The following is a 15,200-nucleotide window of genomic DNA, read 5'->3' on the forward strand; positions in this document are numbered from 1 at the left end:
CTCCAACTCCTGACCTCAGGTGATCCACCTGCCTTGGCCTCCGAAAGTGCTGGTATTACAGGTGTGAGCCACTGTGTCTGGCCAAGAACCCCCTTTTACCTCCACCTCTTCAGTCTGTGCTACCCTCTTGTCATAATTTCTTTCCATTTCAAAGAATAATGTTCCCTTTTCAGAAGCCATCCTGTTTCCTCTATCTCGGAGCTACTTCTTTCCCTTTAAAATTTAAACCCGTGTTGTTGCTTTAAAAACAAATCTTTTAAAATATATTTATTTTTCATACTGATCCTTGACTTTTTTTTGCCTTGTCTTTTCTTGGCTAGTTTTCCTTTAATGCAGCCATTTCATGCGTCAATGGATATTCATTCACTATTTTTTTTTTTTTTTTTATACAGAGTCTCACTCTGTAGCCCGGGCTGGAGTGCAGTGGCGCGATCTTGTCTCACTGCAAGCCAATAAGAAGCTCTTGGGGATGACCTGCCTACAAGCGCAGCAAAACCTTTCCTGCGCATTTCTGCTCTGGAACGCCTACCCGCCCCACCAAACCAAAACTTTACTATCACCCTTAGTGCCGTTTCCTGCACTTTCTTGCAGATTTGTACCAGGCACTGGAGACCCTCCCACCTGGTTCACGCCCACCGCCCGGTGAGCACCCAGACCAACCTTGAGCACCGCCAGTCTTGTTATCAACAAACAGGCTAGTAAATTATAAAAAATAAAATGAAGGAAATGTAGCTGGGCATGGTGACATGCGCCTGTAATCCCAGCTACTCCGGAGGCTGATGCAGGAGAAGAGCTTGAACCCAGGAGGTGAAGGTTGCAGTGAGCCGAGATCGCGCCACTGCACTCCAGCCTGGATGGCAAGAGCGAAACTCCTTCTCGAAATAATAAATAAAATAAAGGAAATGGGGCTGGGTGTTGTGGCTCACGTCTGTAATTCCAGCAATTTTGGTGGCCGAGGTGGGCGGATCACTTGAGGTCAGAAGTTCGAGGCCAGTCTGGCCAACATGGTGAAACTCCGTCTGTACTAAAAATAAAGAATTAGCCAGGCATGGTGGCGGGCGCCTGTTATCCCAGCTATTTGTGAGGTGGAGGCACAAGAATCGCTTGAATCCCGGAGGCAGAGGTTGCAGTGAGCCGAGCTCGTGCCACTGCACTCCAGCCTGGGCTACAGAGCAAGACTTCATCTTAAAATAAAATAGGCCGGCCGAGGGTGCTCATGCCTGTAATCACAGCTCTTTGGACGCCGAGGCGGGTGGATTGCCTGAGCTCAGGAGTTCAAGACCATCCTGGCCTACATGGTGAAACCCCATCTCTACTAAAAATGCAAAAATTAGCCGGGCATGGTGGCGCATGCCTGTAATCCCAGCTACTTGAGAGGCTGAGGCAGGAGAACGGTTTCAACCCAGGAGGCAGAAGTTTCAGTGAGCCGAGACCACCACATTGCACTCCAGCTTGGACAAGAGGATTGAAACTCCGTCTCAAAAAGACACAAGTAAACAAATATAAAAGAAATAGACAAAGCAGACCTTAATGCATGAACTCAAACAAATGCTTTCACTGCCAGACTCCATCTTTGCAAAACTGAACCTAGGACAATGTGCACGTTTCTAACTAGCAATTCTGGAGGACAGATCAGGGAGGCAGCGTGAGCTTGCTTTTCTGCAATTTAATTGAATGGTCAGTAAAGTCAGTGTTCGCAGGCATTTTCGATGTTCTGTAGTGGGCTTCAGTTCCTATGGCAGTGTGGCAGGCCAGGTTTCCAATAGCAACCGGAACAGTTTCTACTAACCCTTTACTATAATTTTGATGAATGCATAAGTTAACGTTAAAGAAATGAAGAAACTGGTGCCTGAGTATCAGGGATGGAATGTGAAAACCAACCCATTGAGACCCCACCTGGGTTTTCTCCGACCCTAAATTCTGAATAGAATAATGATAGCATTCTTACACATTCACCTGGGCCTGTCTTAAGATTCAGAAACTTACCAAGACTCTAGAGAAATCTTTCCAGACGCTAGACCCGAGTTAAAAATTAGCTGCTGATTGAATGAAACACTCCTGCTTGTAGGTGCAATCCCACGTGGAGCTTAAGAAGTATATAAGCACTAGAAAAAAAAAAAACTTGTAACTTCGAGTTGATCTGGTGAGTTACTCGGTGCTTCTCCCTGTAAGTGGCTGCAGAAATAAACTTCCTTCTTTCCCAGTCTGTCTGTGTCTTGTTATTGAACCATTGCGATGGACCTGCCCAGCAAAGTCCTCTTTTGTGTGGTTATCTGGGACTCCTTTTGGAGGGAACATTTAAAATTTTCCATTTCAAAGCATTCTGTTGGCACTCTTCCACTGTTTTTCTCTGCCTACCCTGGGACCTGTGTTCTCCTGGACTTGAATCTCCAGCCACAGAGCCTAGAAGCCCATTCCTACACATTCTGTGACTGTTCCCCAAACACAGGGAGAATTTGTGGAAAATAAGCCTAAAAGTCTTGCCATTCTTTGCGATAAAACCCCACATTACAAACTGCTGAAAACAGGATTTTAGCCTGAATAGGTTTTTCCTCTATTTGAAACCAATCATTTCCCTTTAGAATTTTGGAGGGAAGTTTCCAAATCAATCAGTAAGCACCCCCCATCCCGGGTTTATCCTTATGTAATGTTCCCCCTCTGCACATGCAAGATTGAATAAACCTTGAAAATATTATGCTAAGTGAAGGAAGCCAGCCACAAAGGACCACATGTTATGTAATTCCATTTAAATAAAATGTCCAAAATAGACCAATACATAGAAACAGAAAGTAGATTAGTGGTGGCCCAGGGTTAGGGGAGTTGGGGGGAAATGGAGGGATATGGTGTTTACTTCAGGATAATGAAAATGATCTAAAATTTGTTGTGGTGATGTTTGCATAACAGTGCAAATATGCTGAAATCCATTGAATTTTACACTTTAAATCAGTGGCTTCTGTGGTATGTTATCAATATTTCTCAATAAAACTTCAAAGAAAATAGTGCCTATGTGTGTTTTTGTGTATTATTCCTCCAGAGTCCAGTCCATATTTTTTACATTTGATGAAGAAATTAAGATTTTGTTTCTTCTTCTTTTTTTTTTTTTTTTTTTTTGAGACAGAATCTCCCTCTATTGCCCAGACTGGAGTGCATTGGCACAATCTTGGCTCAGTGCAACCTCCAGGCTAATTTTTGTATTTTCAGTAGAGACAGTGTTTCACCATGGTGGCTAGATGGTCTCAAACTTCTGAGCTAAAGTGAGTCCCCCACCTTGGTCTCCAAAATTGCTGGAATTAGAGGCATGAGCCACCGCACCCAGCCCAAGATTTAGTTTTTGTTGTTTTGATGCCCTAGGGCCATCTTATTCTACCTTAATTTCTGACGCATCATCTCAGTGGAAATTTTACATTAGGCCCCAAAGTATTTTCCTCTTTTTAAGATTTTGTCAGCTGAGTATAGTGGCTCACACCTGTAATCTCAACACTTTGGGAGGCCAAGGTGGGAGGATCAGTTGAGCCCAGGAGTTCAAGACCAGTCTCTGCAACATAGTGTGACACATATACCTACAAAAAAAATTTTAGTTAGGTGGGCATATTGGTTCATGCCTGTAGTCTCAGCTACTGTGTAAGCTGAGGAGGGAGGATCACTTGAGCCCAGGAGGTTGAGGCTACAGTGGCCATGATTATACCACTGCACTCCAGCCTGGGTGACAGAGTGATACCCTGTCTTAAAAAACATTAATTGGAATTTTTTTTTAGAAAACAAAGTATACGCTTAGTGACTTGATACAAATGAATGAATTTGATAATCTACAGAAACCAAAACAAATAAATAAATAAAAACCCAAAGCCATTCTTCTTATGTGAATCTCTGGTGTCTCTGAATTACAAGAATTGTGAATTACGATTAATAACAAATATGCATGACAAGGACTCAATAAGGGATAGGCATTAATAAACTGCAATGCACACTTACTGGAGTAAGGCCTTTAAAGATGTACAAGAAAAAGAAAGAAAAGGCATTGAAAAATTGCATTGCCTACCAAAACGCTAAAGTTTACCTAAGTCCATTAATCAGCACACACACACACACACACACGTGCAATGGGTGTGCAAAATGGTCAACACAGTCCCCTATAAATGTATCCTTTTATTAATAGGCCTGTGGGGGCAAGAGATGAGGTTCTATAGATCCTGGAATCAGGGATGGGGAATCTATGGGGTCCCTGGGGTGAGAGATGATGATCTCTAGTGATGGGTGGTCTTTGGGATAGTGATGAGGTCCATGGAATCAATTCTTGTGGGTATGTAGGGTCAGTGATGAGGGAATCTGGTGTCAGTGATGGGATGTGTGTGGAATCAATCTGTGAAAGCCACATTTGTGGTGTCATCTCTCAGGCTGACACATCCTGATCTGTGTGTCAGTGGTGGAAATTCTATGGGGTCAGAGTGTGACGGTCAGGTCCCTGACACTGTGTGTTCTGGGTCTGGCCAAGTGCACAGATTCCCTTGCCTGGTCCTGGCTGGAGAGGCCCTTCTCAAGGACTCCTCACATGAAAGGTGGGTTGGTGGTGGGTTTTCTTTTTGTTTTGTTTTGTGTTGTAGGTCTGGGTGGGTTGGCTTTTTCTTTAGGATGTAGTTTTGCCTCTTAGAGACCACAGACGCATGCAGCTTTTAGGAAGAATTTTTGTCTGGGTGGTCACTAGGTCCTTTGGGCCAAGCCATCTAATGGGAGTAAAGCTGACCATTCCCTCAGTGCAGTTCAGATCTAGACGGCCGTTTTAAGGTGTCCTCAAGGTGGCGTGCAAGTGGGTTGTGGCTTTGAGTGGCAGGTGTGTGGGAAGAAACAACTAAGAAGACCCGGGAGCGCTCCTTGGCTGGATCTGTCACAGCTGGAAGAACAGCCTCCCTAACCCATCGGGCGCCAATGGGAGGTACCTCTGGACTGTGAGAGGCTGGTGGAGGCAGGACCTCCAGACATAGAGATTCTGGGCACAGAAGCCTGTTACTGCCAGACGCTGAGGCATTGCCACGGGATTCAAGGGCATTTCGGGTCAGATCAGAGCCTTTCTCAGATAATTATTTCGGTAACTGGGGAGCTCCTGTCCAGCGCACGCCCCCGTGAAGGCCTAATGTGCGCTCTCCCGCAAAGTCTTCTTTGGTCTGAGAACCACTTGTTTCTTACATTCCTGTGCTAATCTCACCATCTGCTCCTACATACCCCAGGAATTTGCCACATGCTGGTCCTCTCTTTCCTGACAGGCGGGCCATGTGTCCAGCTTCTGTGAGGACAGTTCAAATTATGGAGGAGGGGGCAGGTGCACGGCAGCAGTGCTGAGGGGAGTACCGGGCAGTTGGGGGAGCAGGGGCTCATTTTTCTTTGTAGCTCAGATTCCTAAGCCTGTGACTTTGAGTATCGGTGTCTTCCTTGCAATGTTTCAATCTGAGGCTCTTGGGGAGAGTGCAGAATTGGAGCCCGATGGAAGCCTGGTGGGGAGAGGGCTGGGTGGAGGGAACATGGAGAATGTGTCAGGTGGTGTCTATTCCTGGCACCTTACTTTGCCTGCTGGAGTTTCCCAGTCTGTTCCAGATGCATTCTCTCGACCCTGAAGGGATCTGAGGGGGGATGTTTGTCGCCAGTTTGTGCTCCCCTGGACTCAATTGGAATTGGTCCCACAAAGTGTTATTTATTTATTTATTTATTTATTTGGAGGGAGTTTTGCTGTCACCCAGGCTGGAGTGCAGTGGGGCAATCTTAGCTCACTGCCACCTCTGATTCCCAGGTTCAAGTGATTCTCCTGCTTCAGCCTCCCTAGTAGCTAGGACTACAGGTGTCGACCACCACATCTTGCTAAATTTTTTATTTTTAGTAGAGACAGGGTTTCACAATGTTGGTCAGGCTGGTCTTGAACTCCTGACCAGGTGATCGACCCACCTTGGCCTCTCAAAGTGCTGGGATTACAGGCGGGAGCCATCACACCCTGCCAATCCCACAAATTTAGGCATTATGGTACATTGCTACTTTTGAATCACTTATTTTTTACTTGTGTTTTTCCCCCTCCTTTTATTGATTGATTGACACAGAGTCTCACTGTGTCACCCAGGCTGAACTGCAGTGGCACAATCTCAGTTCATTGCAACCTCTGCCTCCCGGGTTCAAGCGATTCTCCCGCCTCAACCTTCCAAGTAGCTGGGATTACAGGTGCATGCCATCATGCCTGGCTAATTTTTGTATTTTCAGTAGAGACAGGGTTTCACCATGTTGGCTAAACTGGTCTCGAACTTCTGACCCCAAGTGATCCACCTGCCTTGGCTTCTCAAAGTGCTGACATAGGCATAAGCCTCCTTGCCCGGACTTCCCTCCTTTTACTTCAGGTATTTTAAACGTTTTCTTTCCTCCATCTATTTAATTATATGTGATTGCCTTGAGGATTTCAGCTTGAATTAAAATTACATATATTTACCTCTCTTTATTAATATTTAAACATATTAAAATAATGCATGTTCATAATGAAAATGAAACATTACAAATAAATACACAGGAAAGGCAGTATTCCCCCTCCAGTTCCACTCTTGAAATAACCAGTTAACAAGATGATGAGTGTCTTTCCATGATGTTCTCCAAGATTCATATAAGTATTGGCCAGCAAACAACAGAATATATAGGCCAGGTGTGGTGGCTCATGCCTGTAATCCCAACACTTTGGGAGACTGGAACGGGTGGATCTTTTGAGGTTAGGAGTTCGAGACTAACCTGGCCAATATGGTGAAACCCCATCACTATAAAAAGTACAAAAATTATTTGGGCACGGTGGCGAGCACCTTAATCCCAGCTACTTGGGAGGCAGAGGCACGAGAATCTCTTGAACCCAGGAGGAGAAGGTTGCAGTGAGCCAATATCACATTACTGCACTCCAACCTGGGTGACAGACTGAGATTCCATCTCAATAAATAAGTAAATACATAAAATAAAGAGAAAAAAAGAAAGATGAAAGAAAGAAAAAGAAAGAAAGAAGAAAGAAAGAAAGAAAGAGGAAGGGAGGAAGAAAGAAAGAAAAAGAGAGAAGTCATGTGCTCAGGTTGCTAAGATCAATGGTAAGAACAAATCCTCTGATGGTGAAAATGTAAGAAAGAAAAATAAATTTCTGTTAGTATTGTTTGTTGCAACCCAAGCTCTAAAAAGTACAGCCATGTGTGTGATAAGTGCTTAGTTAAGATGAAAAAGGCATTAAATTTGTGCTTGGAAATCATAAACAGAAATGTGTTCTGATTGACAGCAATTGGGTCAATGCTACCCAAGTTTCAGGCATCCACTGCGGGTCTTAGAACACATCTCCTGCAGATAAGGGAGGGCTACTATATAACGTTTCTTTCTTTTTTCTTTAATTATAAAGGGTTCTCCTTTTTTAATATAACAATTGCCCACATATATCACTTTAGGTATAAAGATATTAGGATACCTTTATAGTAGATAAAAAGCTAACTCATTCTTTGTAAGAGTTAAAGTATCTTTCATTATATGAGCATTTTAAGATATTAAAGTACTTTTGCCACCAACAATAGCGCTTCTGTAAATATTCTTCTACTTATATCTTTATTAATTTTTACTTCTGCTGAAACAAATTGCATGAGGAAACAAGTGTATGTGTATAAAGTGTAATATAAGTATATATATTTAATATGTGTATATACAACTTAATATATACACATACATACAATAACATACAATTTTTTTGTTTTGTTTTTTTGAGATGGAGTTTTGCTCTCTCATCCAGGCTGGAGTGCAGTGGTGTGATCGGCTCACTGCAACTTCCACTGTTTGGTTCAAGTGATTCTCCTGCCTCAGCCTCCTGAGTAGCTGGGAATACAGGCATCTTCCACCATGTCCAGCTAACTTCGTTTTTTTAGTGGAGATAGGTTTTCACCATGTTGGCCAGGCTGCTCTCAAACTCCTGACCTCAAGTGATCAGCCCACCTTGGCCTCCCAAAATGCTGGAATTACAGGCATGAGCCACCGTGCCCGGCCTAACATATACAATTTAATGTATATACAAATATAGGTTGGGTGCAGTGGCTCACTCCTGTAATCCTAGCTCTTTGGGGAGCTGAGGTAGGGGATTGTTTGAACCCAGGAGTTTGAAATCAGCCTGGGCATCATGGTGAAACCCTATCTGTACAAAAAACACAAAAATTAGCTGGGTGTACTTGCAGGTGCCTGTGGTCCCAGCTACTCAGGAGACTGAGGTGGGAGGATAGCTGGAGCCTGGGAGGTCGAGGCTGCAGTGAGTTGTGATCATGCCACAGCACCCCAGTGTGGGTGACAGAGTGAGACCCTGTCTCAGACAAAAACAAAAACAAACCAAATATAATGTTTATGTGCTACACACTTGATTTCTTTCCAAAGGGTTATATAACACTGTACTTTCACCAGCAATATATGCGAGTAATCATTTCCTACATACTATCACTTGTGTGCAGTCAAGGAAACTTAGTAGGCCTGAATTGCCCAAACCTGGCACACTCCAAAGAAAGGTTTGGCTCTAATCTAGCTCCCGGGAAATAACGTCTAAGTCCTTGGAATCTTCTGCCTATCTGGGAGTTAACAACGTGATTTATGATGGAGACCTTGGACCATGCAGTGTCAGCTTGACCTTGGGAAGGGTGGAGACAGAGAAACTAAGGTCATCCAAGTGGGTGCTCTTGTCCATGTGACCAACCTCCAGTAAAATGCTCAACACCAAGGCTCAGGTAAGCTTCTTGTTGGGGAGTATATTCTGTACTTTTTGCCACATATCGCTGGGTGAATTAAGCACTGTCCACACGATGTCACTGGGAGAGGACAACTGGAAGCTTGTGTTTTGTCTCTCCTGGACTCTGCCCTGTGCACCTTTTTTTGCTGCTGATTCTAATTTGTATCTTTTTGTTGTAATAAACTATGAATATAACAGCTTCACTCGGTTTTGTGAGTCTTTCTAATTAATCACTAAACATTTGGGACCTCAGAACACAATGTTGTTTCTTCTTTAATTGAATTTTCCATGTTATGTAAGAAACCTATGTGCATAATTGAAAAATCACAAACTAAGAAAGAGGTTTCCATGCAGTCTACTCCCCCACCCTGTTTCTCCAATGCTCCCGGGTCTACTTCCTGAATAATCAAATGTTTAAATTTTCTAAACTATTTCTAATCTATATATCTGAGTGCTTATCTCTGTATTATATAATAGGCAGATCCTCCTTCTCAATATATCAACTTGATATATTACTTGATGTCTTCCTGACAGCTGATGACTTGGCTGACACTCACCCCTTACCCCAGTGCCTGGACCACTTTTTAAACATGGTGCTGTCACCATTTTATTTTTCTTTTCTTTTCTTTTTTTTTTTTTTTTTTTTGAGGCAGAATATTGCTCTGTCACCCAGGCTAGAGTGCAGTGGCATGATCTGGGCTGACTGCAACCTCAACCTCCCATATTCAAGTGATTCTCCTGCCTCAGCCTCTGGAGTAGCTGGGATTACAGGGGCACACCACCACGCCTGGCTAATTTTTGCATTTTTTGTAGAGACGGGGTTTCACACTCTCAGCCAGGCTGGTCTTGAACGCCTGACCTCATGATCCACCCATCTCAGCCTCCCAAAGTGCTGGGACCGCACCCGGCCACTCTCACTATTTTCAATGGCTCTCTTGGTCACCTTTCACTCGGGAGAGTAGCTGAGGCAGGAGAATCACTTGAACCCGGGAGGTGGAGGTTGCAGTGAGCTGAGATGGTGCCATTGCACTGCAGCCTGGGCAACAAGAATGAAACTCTGTCTAAAAAATGAATAAATAAATAAATAAATAAAACAGAAAAGGAAAGAAAAGTAGCTCTTCCTCCATATACCTGTAAGGATCTTTGTCTTAATTTTCTTCATGTCTTAATATCATTCTTGTCTTGTCAGAGATCATCCTATCTGAAATTGAAACTATTTACTGCTTCCCTTTTTTTCCATAGCACTTAAATTTTTTTTTTTTTTTTTTTTTTTTGAGATGGAGTCTCGCTCTGTCACCCAGGCTGGAGTGCATTGGTGTGATCTTGGCTCACTGCAACCTCCGCCTCCCAGGTTCAAGTGATATCCTGCCTCAGCCTCCCAAGTAGGTGGGATTACAGGCATCAGCCACCATGCCTGGTTAACATTTTTTTTTTTTTTGTATTTTAGTAGAGACACAGTTTCATCATGTTGGCCAGGCTGGTCTTGAACCCCTTACCTCAGGTGATCCAAACCACCTCGGACTCCCAAAGTGTTGGGATTACAGGGGTGAGCCACCACACCCAGCCCTGGCTAATTTTTGTATTTTTAGTGGAGACAGGGTTTCACCATATTGGCCAGGCTGATCTCGAACTCCTGACCTCAAGTGATCTCCCTGCCTTGGCCTCCCAAAGTGTTGGGATTACATGCATGAGCCACTGTGCCTGGACTGATTTTTGACAAATCATCTCTGTTCTTCTATTATGTCCACTAGAATGTAAACTTGATGAGAGCAGGAGATATTGTCAGTTTTGTTCAATGCTATTTGTCCCTAGAGCATAGAACTGTACCATGCACATGGTAAGGAGACAAATATTTGTTGAATGAATATATTGAGCAGCTGTTCTCAGACTTTTTGGTCTCAGAAATTCTTTACTCTCTGTTTCTTTACTCCCGACGTCAGGTGATCTGCCCACCTTGGCCTCCCAAAGTGCTAGGATTATAGGAGTGAGCCACCACGCCAAGCCGCCCAACTAATTTTTGTATGGTAGTAGGCACCGGGTTTTGCCATGTTGGGCAGGCTGATCTTGAACTCCTGACCTCAAGTGATCCCCCACCTCAGCCTCCAAAAGTGCTGAGATTACAGGCATGAGCCACCGCACACGACTAAATACACCAAAAACTTTAGATAAGGGAATTTGGAGGAAATATTTATAACAGATAAAATGGACAAACAGATAATTCTAATTTACTGTCTCTCTGACTTAATAAAATATTAGTCAATACCCTAAGAAGAAAGGAACAAAATCTAAAAATTCACCCTTCACAAACACAAATAGTCGGAAAACAAAGTCAAAACCTAAGAACTTGTTGACCACTTATCTCTCCGTTGAAAACAGCTCTTGAATGTTTTGAACTAGGATGGAATTCAGATTAGGAAATTTTTAAAATATTTTTTAAAGTTTCACTTTTTGGAATTTAAAATTAATCCAAATTATGTAATATACAACATTTGGAATTTACCAATCAGTACTCTATCATTTTATTTTTCACTCTTCAAATAATTTCTTGTTCAAGAGTTTAAAATGCTTTTAAAATTAATAGCTTCTGCAGGCTATAGTCTGTAGAGACTGTCTCTACAAAAAATAAAAATATATATACTTTTAAATATATATAAATTATATATTTATTTAAATGTATATGTTTTAAGTATATAAAATATATTTTTAAAATTTCATTTTTTTGCCAGATCGTATGGTAAGCATATGTTTAGACTGGCAGGAACTTGCAAAACTGCCTTCCACAATGGCTGTCCCACTTTGCATTCTCAGCAGAAATAGAGATGAGTTCCTGTCACTCCATATCTTCACCAGCATTTGGTGTTGGTATTTGCATTCAAGCCAGTCTAAGAGATGTGTAATGGTATCACATCGTTGTTTTAATTTGAATCCCCTTGTGATATATGGTGTTGAGCATCTTTTCAGAGGTCTAAGAAATGTGCTGGGCATGGTGGCACATACCTGTGGTCCCAGCTACTCAAGAGGCTGAGGCAGGAGGGTTACTTGAGCCCTGGAGGTTGGGGCTGCATTGAGCCATGATTGCACCACTGCACTCCAGCCTGAGTGACAGAGATAAAACCTGTCTCAAAAAGATAAATAAGGCCAGGTGTGGTGACTTATGTCTGTAATCCAAGCACTTTGGAAGGCCAAGGTGGATGGATCACGAGGTCTGCAGATCAAGACCATCCTGGCTGACACAGTGAATCCCCATCTCAACTAAAAATACAAAAAATTAGCCAGGTATGGTGGCTGGTGCCCGTAATCCCAACTACTCAGGAGGCTGAGGCAGAAGAATCGCTTGAACCCGGGAAGCAGAGGTTGCCATGAGCCGAGATCAGGCCATTGCACTCCAGCCTGGGTGACAGAGTGAGACTCCATCTCAATAAATAAAAATAAATAAATAAATAAATGACTTAATTTTTAGAACAGTTGTAGGTGTACAGAAAAATAGAGCAGAAGGCATATTGAGCTCTAATATCTACCTCACACCATAGTACACACACTTCCTCTATTATCGTCTTGTTAGTGTGGTAATTTGTTATGCTTGATGAGCCAATATCGATATTATTAAGTTCATGGCCAATATTAAGATTCACTCTCTGTGTTCTACCATTTATGGGCTTTGACAAATGCTTAAGAACATATATCCACCATTATAGCATCACACAGAAAAGTTTCACTGCCCTAAAAATCTTCTGTGCTCCACCTATTCATCCTTCCCTCTGCTCAAGCCTCTGGCGACCACTGAACTTTTTATAATACCATCTGCCTGGTTTTGCCTTTTCTAGTATTCCATATAATTGGAACTCTATACTATGTGGCCTTTCCGTATTGGCTTATTTCACTTAGAAATATGTGTTTAAGATTCCTCCATGTCTTTTCATGCCTTGGTAGTTCATTTCTTTTTATTCATGAAGAATATTCCATTGTATGAACGTTTCAGAGTTAGTTTATCCATTTCTCTATTGTAGGATATGTTGGTTACTTCCAGTCTTTTTCAGTTGTGTATAAGCTGCTGTAAACATTCACGTGCAGGATTTGAGTGGATATAAGTTTTCAAATATTTGGGTATATACCAAAGAATGCAATTGCCAGATTGTATTTAAACATACAAGGATGCAGATGCCATACACACAAATATGTATGTGTATGTCATACTCATATACAATTTTAAATACATATATATGTTCTATGGATATGTAAGTATTTCTCTATTTTCACAGAAATGTCACTCTAAATCAGTACCTAGGGAGGGTCATCATTTTCTTAATCTACAAATCAAGACACAGTATGAGTGGCTGCACCCTAGTTTAATAAGTCCTCTATTATTGAGGACGTTTTCCTGTTTCCTTTGTCATTGTTGTTGTTGTTTTGTTTTGAGACAGAATTTCACTCTTTTGAGTCAACTGGTGTGATCTCAGCTCACTGTAGCCCCCTGAGTAGCTGGGATTATAGGTGCCCACCACCACGACCAGCTAATTTTTGTATTTTTAGTAGAGACAGGGTTTTACCATGTTGGCCAGGCTGGTCTTAGCTCCTGACCACAGGTGATCCATCCACCTCAGACTCCCAGAATGCTGAGATTACAGGCATGAGCCACCACGCTTGGCTGCTTTCACCATTTCAGACTGAGCTTGGAGAAGAACCTGAGGAAAAACATGACTTTAAAATTTTGATGAATGGAGAAATCTCTTTCCATTCACCTTCCTTTCCTCTATTTCACTCTTATTTTAAAATATACAAACAAAGATATGGATACATAGTTATTAAATAAACATCTGTGTGATACCTATCCTGGTGAAGAAATAGAGCACTATCACCACCGAGAAGTCCTCTGTATGCCCCTAACTGATCCTAAAGTCTTCCTTCCCCTTATTAGTAACAGATATAACAGATATCCACATTACCTGTGGATATCTGCCATCCTCTCCTTGGTTCTCTTTATAATTTTATTATGTATTTTATATTTTTTTTTTTTTTTTGGAAATGGAGCCTCACTTTGTCACCCAGGCTGGAGTGTAGTGGCATGATCTTGACTCACTGCAACCTCCACCTCCCAGATTCAAGCGATTCTCATGCCTCAACCTCCCAAGTAGCTGGGATTACAGGCATGGGCCATGTGCCACCATGCCTGGATAATTTTTGTATTTGTAGTAGAGATGGGGTTTTGCATGTTGGTCAGGCTGGTTTAGAACTCCTGACCTCAGTGCCTGGCCTTATTATGCCTTTTTTATATGCCTAAAGTAAAGTCTGATTTTGCCTGGTTTTTCTCTTACATAATTGGAGTAAAAGTCTGTATCCTGGTGCATCTGGCCCCTTTTACTCAATATTAAGTATTTAAGATTCACACTTAGCATTGTTTCTGCATTCTATTAAAACAGTACACCAGCCAGGCATATGGCTCATGCCTATAATCCCAGAACTTTGGGAGGCCGAGGCAGGCAGATCACTTGAGGTCAGGAGTTCCAGACCACCCTAGCCATCATGGTGAAACTCCATCTCTACTAAAACTACAAAAATTAGGCCATGTGGTGGCTAATGACTGTAATCTCAGCACTTTGGGAGGCCAAGGCACGTGGATCACAAGGTCAGGAGAAGGAGGCAATCCTGGCGAACACGGTGAAACCACATCTCTACTAAAAATACCAAAAATTAGCCAGGCGTGATGGCACATGCCTGTAGTCTCAGCTACTCAGGAGGCTGAGGCTGGAGAATCACTTGAATCTGGGATGCAGAGGTTGCAGTGAGCCAAGTTTGCACCACTACACTCCAGCCTGGGTGACAGAACAAGACTCTGTTAAAAAAAAAAAAAAAGATTAGACAGGTGTGGCGGTGTGTGCCTGTAATCCCAGTTATTTGAGAGGCTAAGGCAGGAGAATCAGTTGAACCTGGGAGGTGGTGGAGGTTGCAGTGAGCCAAGATGGCACCCTGTACTCCATCCTGGGCAATAGAGTGACAGTGTCAAAAAAAAAAAAAATACCCAGGCGCAGTGACTGCCACCTGTAATCCCAGCACTTTGGGAGTCTGAGATAGGTGGATCACCTCAGGACAGGAGTTTGAGATCGGCCTTACCAACAAGGTGAAACCCCATCTCTAGTAAAAATATAAAAATTTACCAGGAGTGGCTGCATGCACCTGTAATCCCAGCTACTGGGGAGGCTGAGACAGGAGAATTGCTTGAACCCGGGAGGCAGAGGTTGCTATGAGCCGAGATCGCACCACTGCACTCCAACCTGGGCGACTAAGTAAGACTCTGTCTCAAAAAATATATACAAATTTATATTTGTATACATAAAATAAATATAAAAAAATAAATAAAAATAGAGTACACCAGAGTGTATCCCTTCATTGTTGGTGGACGTGTGGGTTGTGTTCATTTTTGTCAGTTACAAATGATGTTGTTGTGAACATGTTTGTA

General features: G+C 42.6%; 1 long non-coding RNA gene across 2 annotated transcripts in view; it reads right to left on the reverse strand.

Moving 5' to 3' along the window:
• Nucleotides 1-366: 366 nt before the first annotated feature.
• The window catches only part of LOC129051301 (uncharacterized), a 37,310-nt gene continuing 22,476 nt past the window's right edge, over nucleotides 367-15,200 (reverse strand). The window contains exon 7 of one of the 2 annotated variants that reach the window (XR_008515446.2): nucleotides 367-2,105. This is a non-coding gene — a long non-coding RNA (uncharacterized LOC129051301). Of the gene's footprint in view, nucleotides 2,106-4,613; nucleotides 5,484-15,200 lie in introns of those variants that run through there. The other variant, XR_010138213.1, reaches the window with a different exon arrangement.

The sequence above is a fragment of the Pongo abelii genome, chromosome 19, assembly GCF_028885655.2.
Source record: "Pongo abelii isolate AG06213 chromosome 19, NHGRI_mPonAbe1-v2.0_pri, whole genome shotgun sequence".
In the NCBI taxonomy this organism is placed as follows: domain Eukaryota; kingdom Metazoa; phylum Chordata; class Mammalia; order Primates; family Hominidae; genus Pongo; species Pongo abelii.